Source organism: Cyprinus carpio, chromosome B23 (assembly GCF_018340385.1).
Source record: "Cyprinus carpio isolate SPL01 chromosome B23, ASM1834038v1, whole genome shotgun sequence".
Classification (NCBI taxonomy): Eukaryota; Metazoa; Chordata; class Actinopteri; order Cypriniformes; family Cyprinidae; genus Cyprinus; species Cyprinus carpio.
The window spans coordinates 16,544,051-16,558,142 of NC_056619.1; positions in this window are offsets into that span (position 1 = coordinate 16,544,051).

A 14,092-nucleotide genomic window follows, 5' to 3' on the forward strand; every position below is an offset into this window, starting at 1 on the left:
CTTTAGTGTATATGAGTATTTTATTTGAGTATTTTTATTTTAGTATTTTATCTTAAACCCTTTGCTGTGAAGGCAAATTAGAAAACTGCCTATTGGCATTATTAACAAGTATAAAAGCCCCCAGTGGCCCCAGTTACATGTTGCATGTTTTTCATTTTTTTTCATTTTATGTACTCAAGTATTCATGCTTTTTAAATTTAAAGATATTTAATTTAATTTCCAGCCAAGGAAAACCAAAAAGTTGGCCAAAAATTGTGTTTCTTTGACTTAGAAAGCCATATGCTTAATTTGTCTTTTTCTTTATATAGATACATTTTATTAATTTACATAAATAATTTTATATTGTAGTATTGTACTCAAACTTTTAAGGCTACTTAATTTTATAACATATACTACTTTTAAAAATTAGGTAATCTGATTTTTTATTCGTTTCTGAACGTCTTATGCTCACCTATAGGCTTCATTTATATATTCAAAGATACAAATTAATATATATTTTTTTAATTAATTGGATATATTAATCATTTAGTTTTTTTAAGCAGCCATTACTCTTCTCACATGATCCTTCAGAAATCATTCTAAAATTTGGTCTTAAGCAAGTAGGTAAATTTATCAATTAATGAGATTACTTGTCTTACATTCAATAAAATACAAGCTCTCCTTCTGTTACTCTACTGTTGCTGATGCCACTGATGCCAGGTGGGCTGTCATGTTGGCACGTTCCTCCCATTCATCAGCCAATATAAGACATCTCCCGCCTTAACCACATACTTACCTAGATTCCTTGGATATCGAGCTGGGATGCACATCTGTCTCAAGACACAACATCTGGGAGGTGCATGGGGCACAGGCTGTTGCCAGTGTCCAAAAGAGGAACGCTGCCAGGAGGTGGAGACCCCGACTCAGCAGAGACATCCACACAGCCCAGCTTCCAATCTCACCGGGAAACAGCTCTACAAAGACAACCATAATGAAGTTACTCATTGGGCGCATGTAAAATGAGCTTTCCATTATGAAAGCAACATCTCTCTCAAGGCTTATCCAACAAAGCAGAACATTAGATTAAAGAAGTGCTAGTAGGACCGCGATGTTTGTTTATAGCGGAGCTATTTGCATACGTTAAGTCCCTTGACCATCTGTGAAATTACTTTTTGTGCATTACAATGTTTTAATCTAGTGTGCTACAGAGGACTAGCATAAACTTTATAAAATGTAAACTCAAACACACTACAAAATTGTGTAGAAATCATTTTCACTCAGAAGATGGTAGTACATTTCATACAAAAAAAGCAAGTAACATTATTAGCCCATTTTACAAATTAAACCTGGTAAATTGCTATAAAATTGCCCGATTTACCTTTTTTGGAAAATAAACAAATGTGCTGTTTACACAAGCAATGGTGTTTCATCTTTTTACCAATAAAATGCTATTGCACAGGTGTAAGGGATGATCACACATAACTTATTTTTTCTCTTTAAAACACAAGAATCATTTATTAGTAGCCTACACAATGATGAAAAGAATATGCTAAAAATGCTTGGTGCTCATGAATGGGAGAATGTTTATTAGCTGTCTTACAGATGTCTGTCAGATGTTTGTACACACCAGATGCTTTCCAGATCTTTCAAAGCGATCTTTAAAAAACTTCTTGCAGACATACGTGTGCTATCTGGGGCACTTCAGGAACTTGAAGTAGTAGGTCATTCTGGTACTTTTTCCCTACTGTTTTTTGAATACTAAAATAGTTGTTCTCCTTGTTTTCTATATATCTTCCTTTTGCATTTCCACAGTGTAAAGGTAAGGTATTACAAATTTATGAATGATTCTGCTTGTTTTAAAACCTTTCCAATCTACTGACATTTGTTATGACATTTGTTTTGAATATAAGAATGCACATGATAACTTTCTTTAACCTTACAATAGGTAACCACTTCACCAAATAATAACTCTTTAACAGAGATACTATACAGCAGGGGTGTCAAACTCATTTCCTATATAGGGCCGGAGCCCTGCAGAGTTTAGATTTAACCCTAATTAAACACACTTGATCCAACTAATCAAGTCCATGGGGCTTATTTGAAAACTAAATGGTATACTGGAGCAGGGCTGGAACTATACTCTGCATGGCTTCGGCACCTCCAGGAACTGAGTTTGACACCCCTGCTATACAGCTACAGCAAATAAAAATATATATAAAAATACAGCTTTAGTAGCAATTGAATTAAACATTATTTTTTTTTAAATAGAAAGACTAAAAGAGTATTGTAAAATGTATTACAATCATTTTTATTTACAACTTTGAAAATCTTCAGTGATGTTAGTGTGGGAGTTTATCAAAAGCACTGCCCTCCTGCTTTAAATCAGTGAGTTTACGGGGTCTCTGACCTCTTGAGCACCTGCGGTGCTTTTGATCCACTCAACAGCGCTTATGAAAGCATGCTAGAAGGATCTAGGTTATTGTTAAATGCCATGCTTGACACATGCAGTGAAAGTACAAGGACCTAAGGGTCCAGTCTCACCTCAGCCTGCTCTAGTGTCCGCTAGCACAAAACAGGAGCAGATACTTACACATACGCATGGAGAGGGAGCTGTAACTGCATACGTTGATAGTCATAGCAAATTAGGCCAACATCTGGACAGACACAGGGAAAGGAATTGCTCACTCGGCTATGAACAGATATGGTTTAGGGCCACAGGCATCATGGCACAGTCTAAGAACGGATTTGTTTCCATTTTAGCTCATTTTAAATGATTTGCTTGTTGCAATGACATTGCCCTCATAAGTTACATTTATAGTTATGTAATGATTATTATTATTATTAATAGTTAATCATTGTTAGTAGGCTATGCAGACATTTGAGTCTATAAGATATGAAAGTTAGTCACAAAGATGCTTTGACAAATGAGACTATTTCTGTCAAAAATAATTTTTCTAGCAAACATTTTCTAGCAATAAAACAATCATTCAAATTAAATAGACTTTTACATTATATATAAAGTAAAAGCTAATAATAATGATTCAATAATAATAATAATAATAATGTTAGTAATAAATGTATACTATATAATCCATAAATTGAAAAAAAAAAAAAAAAATAATAATAATATATATATATATATATATATATATATATATATATATATATATATATATATATATATATATATATTGTTTTTGTTTAATAATATTTTGTCAATAACAAAACTTGGGCAAAACTGAGAACATTCAGTTATTCACTATTAATTAATGATTATTTGAAATTTATTGTCTTGTAGAAATGGTTCAGATCGTGGATAACAGAAATGGAAGGAATGTTCATTTTTGTAATGTGTAAAATCAGCAGGTAACTGGATTTTTTTTGATTGTATTTTATTTTTGCCATTAATATGAATTAATAGTTTTAAAATAGTTATAGAGTAAAAATATATTTTGTTTTATTTTATAAAAAATATTTTACATGTCTCTTTTGTGCACCTCAAGTATTCATAAAAACAGCAAGAAAAAATAAAAAAAGCGTTTTGAATACATTCAATTGAATATTGATTCAACAGATAATGAGAAAAATATATAGCCTATTGATATGATCTTGTTCTGACAGGTGGGTCTTGTGTAAAACATCTCAGCATCCCACAATGCACCTTTTCTCAAAGTGTCACTGAAAGAACGGTGAGCTGAAATCCTAAAAACCAGATCACTGTTTTGGCTAGGGTTTGTGTGAATGTGTGTGAACACACACCTCCTGAGGAGGGAAAGCGAGCATCGCTCTCTGATTACTGATGAGCCGTCTGCCTCTGCAGCAGACCCACAGACACTTCCACCCTCTCTCTGATTCACACACAGTCTCTGCCGCAGTGCAGGGCCCAGCCAGATCATCAGCAGCCATCACTACTGTCTCTGTCTTACTACGGCGTGTCAGGGTCAGCAGGCACTCTTTTGTATCCTCTCGAGGTTGAGGGTGACTGATGTTTTTATACTGGGCCAAAACATTTCAGCGGTGTATGTAAATATATATTTTTTCGTGCAATCATAATGTGACATATTTGACCTGGCACTCCATTTGTGAAGGTCCATAAGCGTCTGTGTGCTCTGGGCAGACTAATGAAGCAGACATGCAGAGCTGCAAGGGTAACATGTGCCCTGCATTTACCACAGTAACAAAAATGATTCAAAACCCCACAGAGCAACTATTACCCAGTAATACTGAAGAATCATACAAACATCAAAATGAAATAGACTTTAAGAATACTGAAAATAAAAGACATAATAAAAAGTTAAAATAATTATAATAATATTTAGTGAAAAATGTCTTATAAATACTATAAATTTAATCAAAATGTGTTTCTTACAGTAACTTGGGTAAAACTGAGATGAAATTGTTAATTATTAAATACAATATAATATAAAATTAATATTATGAATTAATTGTCGTCTTGTCTTAAAATGTTTCAAATATGAATGACAAATTTGAAGAATATTATTGTAATGTGGAAAATCATGCGGTAACAATTTCTTGGTCATTCTAATTAATTAATAATTAAAAAAAAAATTTAGAATTAAATATCAATTCAACCGTCATGATTTTAATGGTTGTATAGGGTTAAGAAGGACTGGGCCTCCGAGTGAGAAAATAATATTTTTATTTGGGATATTGACATTTTTAATTTTACTATTTAAAAAGTTTCTACTTTAATAATAATAATAAAAAAATACAATATTTTTCATTACAAAACAATATGTTATGTTAAAATGTCTCAAGTTTATGTAAAACCTTGATTAGTTTTTTAGAAATAGTACAGAATATATTTATTTTACATCATAATATTTTAATTTTTAATTAATTTATTTATGTACTTGTTTGTTTTTTAAAACACGTTCTGTTTTTAAAATCCTAAAACTTTGTTCATTTCCAGGTTTAAAATATATTTTGAATTCCAGATATTTGGACCCCACTATAATTCAAATTTAACACAAATTTTATTCTTGATATTAGTTGTAGAATTTTAACAAATTAGTGTTGCATATATACTAGGTTTTATGCTCTGTTTGATCATTTTCTATCCAAATTTTCTTTTCATAATTACCCTAAACCTCTCTTAATGGCTCAGATTTATTCATGGAATGTTAACAAACATGATAAACAATTTTGTTTACCCAAGCAAAATGTCTTCTCCATGTGAGTGCTCCTTTAATCATCCTGCTACCAGCTGACAGTAGTCTGATCCCGTAGTCTCCCATGAGCACCCTGTCCACCCACTTGCTCTCTATAGGGCAAATGGAGACAAGATCAATTGTTCAACGTTCCTGAAGCTCTGCCAGGCTCGCTTTCTTCCGTTGTTTTGCAACAGAAGCACTAAAATCTTCCTTGTGTTTCTAGGACACATCCAAACACATTAAACGGTATGTCCTGTCCCATGATTCAGTCAAGCAAGTCAAGTGTTTCCGTTTTTCCTGTCTGGATGAGTAATCGCAAATTTAGCTGTGATTTTTTTCATCTGTGTGTATTTATTTGGGTGATTCATACCGCCGCTCATTTAATTGTCTAATTAAATTTTGTTTCTGATTATAACAATATCCGCATGCCTGCTCTGCATAAACGGAAACAGGATATTGAGCAACCTGAAGAAAAGACACACAAACATGCAAAGATATGTATACACTCGCATTGTGCTTTTTTTCTCATGCCATCACTAGGCAACGGTGCACACAAAGGCTGCGGCATTGGCAGCGAGGTCTGATGTGCAGAATGTGACAGTGTTGAATGCACTGAGTGGGGCAGCCGGAGCAAAGCCGTGTATTCAAGCCACACAAGTCAGGTTTACTGACATTGTTCTCATTACCTCCAAGTGAAAGAGATAGAAAGAAATATAGGCGAGCACTCAAGCGATGACCAACCGTGTCCTGCAAGTAAATCTGCAAAACAACAAGGAGGGGGGGTAAACCACTGTGTACTGAACACGGCCAGGATGATTCATCCCTGTCAAACCCTGACAACTCACCCAAATGCACAAATACGCTTTTTCAGTTCAAGTGCCATGATGGGATTAAATGTAAGTTATGTTTGCTCTGTGCTGGGGTTACCCTGTCTGGGTTTATTTTGCAGTGATGACCGGCTGACTGTACATTATCCCACATAAGGGGCCGTTCAAACAAAATGTGAAAAAAAATTTAAAAAATGTGAGATGCATGCCAGTGGAATTTAAAAATGTGGTGCAAAAGTTTGCATCAGAAAGATAATTGTAACGCATTTTTTAAAAGTTAAACTTATTTTAACTTAAGGGCTTTGTTTTTAAACATCATGTCATGTCAAAGGGGCCGTTCATACAGAACACATTCCACTGTGGTCCTTTTCTATCGTTTTTCCATGTAAATGCACTAGACGGATGTCTTTGATCATTGCATTCGCACATTTATTTTTTTTAAACATACCTTGAAACATGTTTTTTTTCCCATTCCACTGCCTTGCATCTCCCTTTTTTAAATACAGAAACGTGTTCTGCGTGACCTGCCCCAAACACCTTCATCTAGCTTATGTTTACATAAAAAAACAATGGAAAAGCAGCGCTGTGGAATACAAAATTCTGTATGAACGGCACCTAACAAGCGCTCCTCGCCCTTGAAATATTGAAATATTTGATTGAATTGAAATTATTTTAATTTTTGTTTTTTAAACAATTTAATCATGAAAATGTGTGAATGACCCCTTAAATTGTGTAAAACAATCATTCTAGCAACAAGGTGAAAACAATAGTAATGTTAATACCAAAATCCTCTGAGGTTTAAAGTCCTGCAAATTGCATTTGCATGAAATGTCAGAGCAAGTCTGTGGTGTGAAATTAACTCCAGTTCTAGTTTCCAGATAAGTGACAATAGTGAAAATTAGGAAATAACTCGAATATCGTGAATGTCATTCCACAGAGCTGCGTAATAATTGTTTTTAAAAACCAAATTTGGCTACAGCTCAGAACAGGATGTGTGGTGTGAAGAGATTTTATCACCTCAAGGTCCCCAAATTACCTCTGTGCCATTAAGTATAAAGGAGTCCAACTCGGAAAGCATTGCACACTGTGGGAAAATATTGTTGTGTCAGACCTTCACTTCCACCTTGTCAGCTGATTGCCTGACCCATCCAGTTTAAAGCATAAAAATAGCTCCTGTTATTGTCGGACTGTGGTTGGCTCTCAAAGGCACAGCGTTTATGGAAAAGCTGAGGATTGAGGAACTGGACTGAGTGAGAATTGATGTTAAAGCCCAATGACAGGGCTGTGATTAGGAATCACACTTCCTGAATAAGCCCTTGGAGGATGTTTCTCCATGTACTCACGAGGACTACATAGGAAGTGAAGCACAAAGTGAGCTTGAAGGAGGTTATGTAAGAAACACAGAGTGACTTTATGTTCCATGCTGCTGACGGGATCCAAAAACAAGTCATGTTCTTGGTATTTGGGAGTCGATGATACTTCACCTGCTGCTTTTCACTTCACAGTTGTTCTTTTGATAGTGAGATAAACATACCATACTTTGGTTTGGCCTTACAAAAAATACTATTTGTTTTTAGACATTGGTAATACTTTTTAAATCCAATTTCATTATAATCATCATTATACTTTACATAAGGTTTACAATAGGTTCATAAAGTATTTTGAACCAAAATAAAAAATTATGTAAAATGAAAAACAAATATTTATCATATCTAATATTCTGCACTATTATGACTAAACAAAAACAATATTCTGAAATTCATGTTAATCATTTAAAATTCTAATTTTCACTTAAATATTTATGCTGATAATATCATTTGTAATGAAAATTGTTTCATAAAATATAAGCATTTCACCCAGACTTGTGCACTCTACATATCAAAGTACACCACAGTAAGTGTGGTTTCACCACAGTAAGTGTGGTTTCCATGTAAGTACATAAAATATTCATCATCTCAACCTGGAGAAAGGTCTGTTTTGGCTTTGTGTCTGTGTGAACATTCTCTGTATTTTTATGAACACGCCATATTTCTCAACGACGTATTGATATAGACCAAATAACCAAGAACTGTCTTACTTTGTAGATTTGTTTTTCCCTACGAACAGATATAATCCTTGTCTTCATGCGTTTTCACAGCGGTAAGCCTGTTGTCATGGGAACATGAAGACGTACACAGGGAGAATGTTTCCCCTTGTTCCAATGCCTTTATCCAACAAGATACAGACAGTCACTCGGATTGTGCATCCATGCACGGTGTGAATATTAACACTGATGTGAAGAGCTCCTCTAATACATTTTTCATACACTGAATGGCTAACAATAACAAAGAGATCATACAAAAAAAAAAAATAATCTGAGAAATGCCATAAACACACTGGATTCAGTCTGATCATGAGGGTAAACAATATGTTCAACCCACAACATCTAGTTTACCTAAACAAAGCTAGATGACATTTATATGTCCTGGCTGCATAGGTCATGGCATTTGCATTGTCTGTGGCTGTAAAGTCTTCCAGCCTAACCTATTTCTGTTTAAACTATAGTCTGAAACCCACTATAGATTCAACAGACAGACCACACACAGCAAAACATATTTCCTATGTAGGCAAATGTAAAATAATGCGCCTTTTCAGGTGACCGGAGTTACCTAAAAACAAAAGTACCTCATGGTAACTGCTTCTAGTGAAATAGTGAACTTGTTTACAGTCCCGTCAATCCAGCTCCATGGGCCATCTCTCCAATCGTCTGCACGACTCATTAGGCTAAAGGCCCCCTAATGTTGGCCATGTAATTGGAATCATAAATAAGGCAGCCCCATTCAGACAATCACCAGACAACCAAAAAAAAAAAAAAAAACCAAAAAAAAAGAATGCCTGCAGGAGAAAAAAGAGTTAATTTCTGAGAAATGGTATTATTTAGTGAGGAGAAATTCTCATATTTAACTCCAAAACAGATCACTTGTTCACAAATGGATCCTCTGTAGTGAATGGGTGCCGTCAGAATAAGAGTCCAAAACATCACAATTCCACATGTAATCCACATAAATCCAGGCCATCAATTAAGACTTGTGAAGTGAAAAGCTGCATAGGAAACATATCCATCATTGAGGCATTTTAACTTCAAATCATTGTTTCTGAACCAAATACCAGTCCGTAATCCATCATAATACTTCCTCCAGTGAAAAAAATCCCTCCCCTGTTGTCCTCTCAAATCAAAATCCACAGACATATTTGTTTAGAACTGTTTTTGCTTGTAATGGTATTTTATTTGTGCATATTTCTCTCCTGATTCAGATGAGATGACTTTATCACTGGAGAAAGCAATATAATATAGAGGAGTCATATTTTTGCCAGATCAAGTTCAAAACGCTACATGATTAATTTGCTTATTAGCTTTTTTGACTCCCATTCTGATGGCACCCATTCACTGCAGAGTATCCACTGAACCTGTCGAACAACGTAAAACTGTGGGGAAATCTTTGTTGTTTATGCATCTGTAAATCAAGTAGTTTAGTCAGTGTCTTGATTTACTGACACATAAACAACAACAACAACTTGTTTTGGATGTGCAGCTGACATTAATTCATGTTTTATATCAAAGGTAAATAATCAATTATTTTTGTCATAATCATTTCAACTCTAATTTTTAGAAAAAAATGGGTTACACTTTATTTTAAGGTGTCCTTGTTACAGTGTAATTATATATTTAAGTACTGAGTAATATTAGTTAACTAGGCCTACATGTACTTACTATATGGTTTGGGTTAGGATTAGGGTTTGTCTTATTTTTTGTTTTCGTGGTTTCTTTGTAATTAACTGTTATTATAATAGTAAGTACTTGTAACTTGTAACAAGGACACCTTAAAATAAAATGTAACCAAAAACTGTATACATCCAATGCTCAGTTGCTTCAAAGATGCAGGAGCCATCAAATCTGCCACCAGCAATCATACCATGCTTGAAGATGTTATAACTCAGACTATCTTGGTGGACGATGTGGACAGAAACATATCTGTTTGAGTGGGTGGAATATTATAGATGCTTCTTATGACATTTGCATTGATTTACACATATGACATTTGCAGTGATGTGCAGCCTATGCCACTGCAGTAAATAAATTATGGACAACAATGTTTGTCATCCCGATGCCTGCACGGAAAATGCTAGGCCAAACTGATGAAGTGAAACACACACTGGAGCCCTCAAAAATGTCATCCCTATTCTATATTCCCATAAAACTGAATCTAATCGGCTTTACTGAATGTAATAAACAATTTATAGTATTAAAATCCATAAATGCTGTAATTCAGTATTTCTTTTCTCAGTAACATCACAGCTTCATCATCCTGCAACCAGACGCTTACTCTGTGTCCAATTTTTCCTCTAGTGATATCCACTCTGTGGACATTATATAGTCTTCTATAGCTCTAAGAATAGGTTTGAGGGTAATTACAGATCATCATTTTAATTTCTCATGCTCACAGAGGAATGAAGATCCCTTTTTAACTCTCACAAGTGGTAACACTTGCTTTTGCTAATTATTAACATTTTAAACGAGAGGCTTCCAATCTGTCTTCTGGAAATCCAGCCAATAGTCCTTGCCAGAGCTGCTCTCGTGCCCTAATGGTGAAGTCCGTCTGTGAATCTCTCAGGAATCTAAGGGCCTTCTCTGCAGAATCCATACAGAAGTCATACACGGCTCTCAATAAGAAGGTGCATTTACTTATGCATTACATTCTTTGACACTTAAACAGTGGTGTCATGACACAATTAAATGAACTCATACAAATGCCACCAGAATCTATGCTAGAAGACAGATACACAAAAAACAAATGCACAAAAACACTCTCAGCATTGTCAGATGAACTGCCGGAGGAGAAATTCTCACACACTGTCATTAGAGAGAGGGGGAAAAATCAGGAACAGGATTTTTTTTTTTTTTAAATTTAAAAAAAAAAAAAAATTATTGACATTCACTTAAAAAGTATGAAATCAGAACACAGACTCTTAAATTAATTGCTAAAAATTGATGTAGCCTATACTTCATTCATTAAATCAAGATAAATGTATATGAGATGCAAAATGAAGATATTAAGTCTTATTCTCTGATCACTTGAACAAAATTAAATAAGGTTATGTTTAAAACAAGAACAAATATCTTTCAATAGTGTATGAAAACTTTTTTTTAATTAAGTGGATTTAGGTAGAAAACAAGATAAAAGTACTGAGGAAGAACACTTTTGCGGTGATCAGAAGTATAACAAAATAATTTACATATTCCATTGGTTGGGAGCAGAGGATAAAGTGTTAAATTCCTAATTATTTTATTTTATTTAGCAAAATTATTTAAAAACTAATGGAGATCGGTTGGAAGCTGTATTTTAAAAAGTATAAGATTGTTTTTAAATTATTTTTAAGTTAATACAACATTGTGTTTATTACTAGTCTTAAAAAGTCTTAAATTAACTTCACTCAAAAGAATCAGCTCATAAGAATAACTCGGGAATCGCACTAATAGCGCTGTATGGTTTTGATTAACTAGGCTACAACAGATTCATAAGAGTTTACACTACACATGATTTACAGCATTGATTCACTAAAAAACGGTTCATATGAGTCATTTGTTCGCGACTCGGTTCGAGTAGCCTAGGTTGAGCTCCATAGTTTTGAGTTACTCATAAAAACTCATTTGAATGACTCATAAGAGTTATTCGTTTGGTATTGGTTGGACTGCACCGGTTACGCAGTAAGTTTTTGATTTACTTAAGATAACCGACTCATAGTACAAAAGTAATTTTACGCTGGTCGAGCTGTTTCTCGCTGTAGATTCAGTAGCGTTGTTGCGGCTGCCGTTCAATAGCGCAGGAAACACAAACATTGTCTGCCAGAGTAGCTGTTTTTTAGTACGGTGTTCCTCTTCGTCGGTGGAAGAATGCACACGTGATAACCGAACGGATCTACATCTCACTCATTTTTTTAATTTAAAAGTGAACCGGTTCTTGGTTTGCAGCCCTAGGCCCATTGTTAGATAAATGACAGTGTATCATATTGACGCCTGTGCTACAGAGAGGTGTGCTGGGGATTAGAAAATAGAGTACGACAGATATAGAGAGACAAAGAAAGAGACAACCAGAGAGAGAGAGAGAGCAGCATGCCCAGATCCTGTCTAATTAAAGAGCACAGTGGGGAGGGGCACAAGGTAACTCTGAGTCTGTGAACAGGACAACTCCAGTAAAATGCGTACAAATGTCAGTGCCTGAGAATCATAAAACACAGAATTTATCTACCAGATTGTTCAGACTCTAAAATTTCCAAACACTGTTGATTATTATTAACCTATTATATTTTCAAAATACAATAGGGATGCTCATACTTGCATATTTCACAATATTTGCATTTTGGCTTTATTTCAATGTTTCCCTGCCCTTTGCAACTCCCAACCTTTCATGCAGGCAGATGGATAATGACATGAGCGAGATTGCCCAGGGAAATAAACAGGACAAAGACTAACCAAATCACAGAACACAGAATCCGGCTTGTTTTATGCACCATTTCACGTACAATTTCAAAATATTAAGGATAATTGTTTAAATTATACACTCTAAAAAATCTGTAAAAATAGAGCACAATGTACTGTATTAATATGAAGTAATTTTCCATATTGATTTTTTTGTTGTTTTTCTTTTGCACTGCACTGCATTGTGTTTTAGTGTTAACATGTCTATAAAATTAATGGATAAATACTTATTATTATAATCATATTTTAATAATAAATAATATTATTAAATATTTATTTACTTATTTATATTTTTAATTATATTTGTTTGCAAAACAGGCTCTAAAATGCATACAATAAATCTCAGAATATCAGCTCACCCAAAAAGAAAATATGAGCTAGATGTACGCAACCTGTCTTACTTATCTTGGTATCTTGACGGCAATGAGAAATCTTTAAACATACTGAACATAAAATCATTTTCCATACACGTGTTATTCAGGCAAACAAGCAGTACAAACATTCAATTCTGTCAATCCTGACATAGAGTGACATAGAAGGAGGGGAGAATAGAGAGAGTAAGGCAGACAAAGAGTGCTCCTGGCATGAGGAGCAACAATTTTTTGTGGAGAGGAAAGCCTGGCTGAGCCAGATGGGCCGGCCTGTGATATGGAAGAGCAGCAGATGTCCAAAAAAGCTTTGGCATGGCACTCATACAACTGCAAAGCCTCATGGTCCAGCCTGCACATGGGCATCACACACCTGAGCCACTCCAGATCTCTCCCACTAATGACATTCATGGCAATGCAAAGCTCTTGTTCAGTCGGAGTATAACTGTTGAATTTTTATTGAAACTAAAAACAAAAATATACTGGGACAAACAAATAACCAAATATATCATCTAAATTATCTAAACATACCCCATATTATGCTGACATTTCAACAGTTAAACTTAAAAAAAAAAAATAAATGCAGTAGATCACCTAACCCTTAGCAGAGACAAGAGTAGGTCTACTTGGTTTCCCGTGCCAAGTGTTATTTCCATACTCTTATCTAACACACAGATGCAGAGAGGGGTCAGGGCACTATTGTACTATTGTAGACTGTAGAGCAGATGGGGATTCAGTGCATTGCTCAAGGGCTAATAATCAGAGGAAATGCCCTGAGTCACATTACATCACGGCTTTTATCATTGCACTACCCCTCACTGCATTTCTGCCAAAATCCCCCTCAAGTATTAAAAATATTGGGTGCAGACATCCCAATGCCATCCTAATGTGTTAGCCTTAAGACTGATATGATAAATAAAATGGCTTATTATGGAGTGGATACCGTACTTGTATCTTTTTTGTTGTCTTTTGATGTCAAAAACTGTGTCCAGTTAATCTCTACTTACTTGCTCAAAATCATCTGTCGTTTTGTAAAAGCTGTCCAAATTAGAGAAATTCCTACATGGACAGGTTGCGTAGCATCTCCTCTTTCTCAGGAACCATGAGCAAAACAATGCAAGGTGAAAGATAATATGACCCAGTCCGCATTAAATACATATTTACCAACGTTTTGTCCCTCCAGGTGTTCTGTGGAATGAATTACTTGCTGCAGATGTTAATATTTAT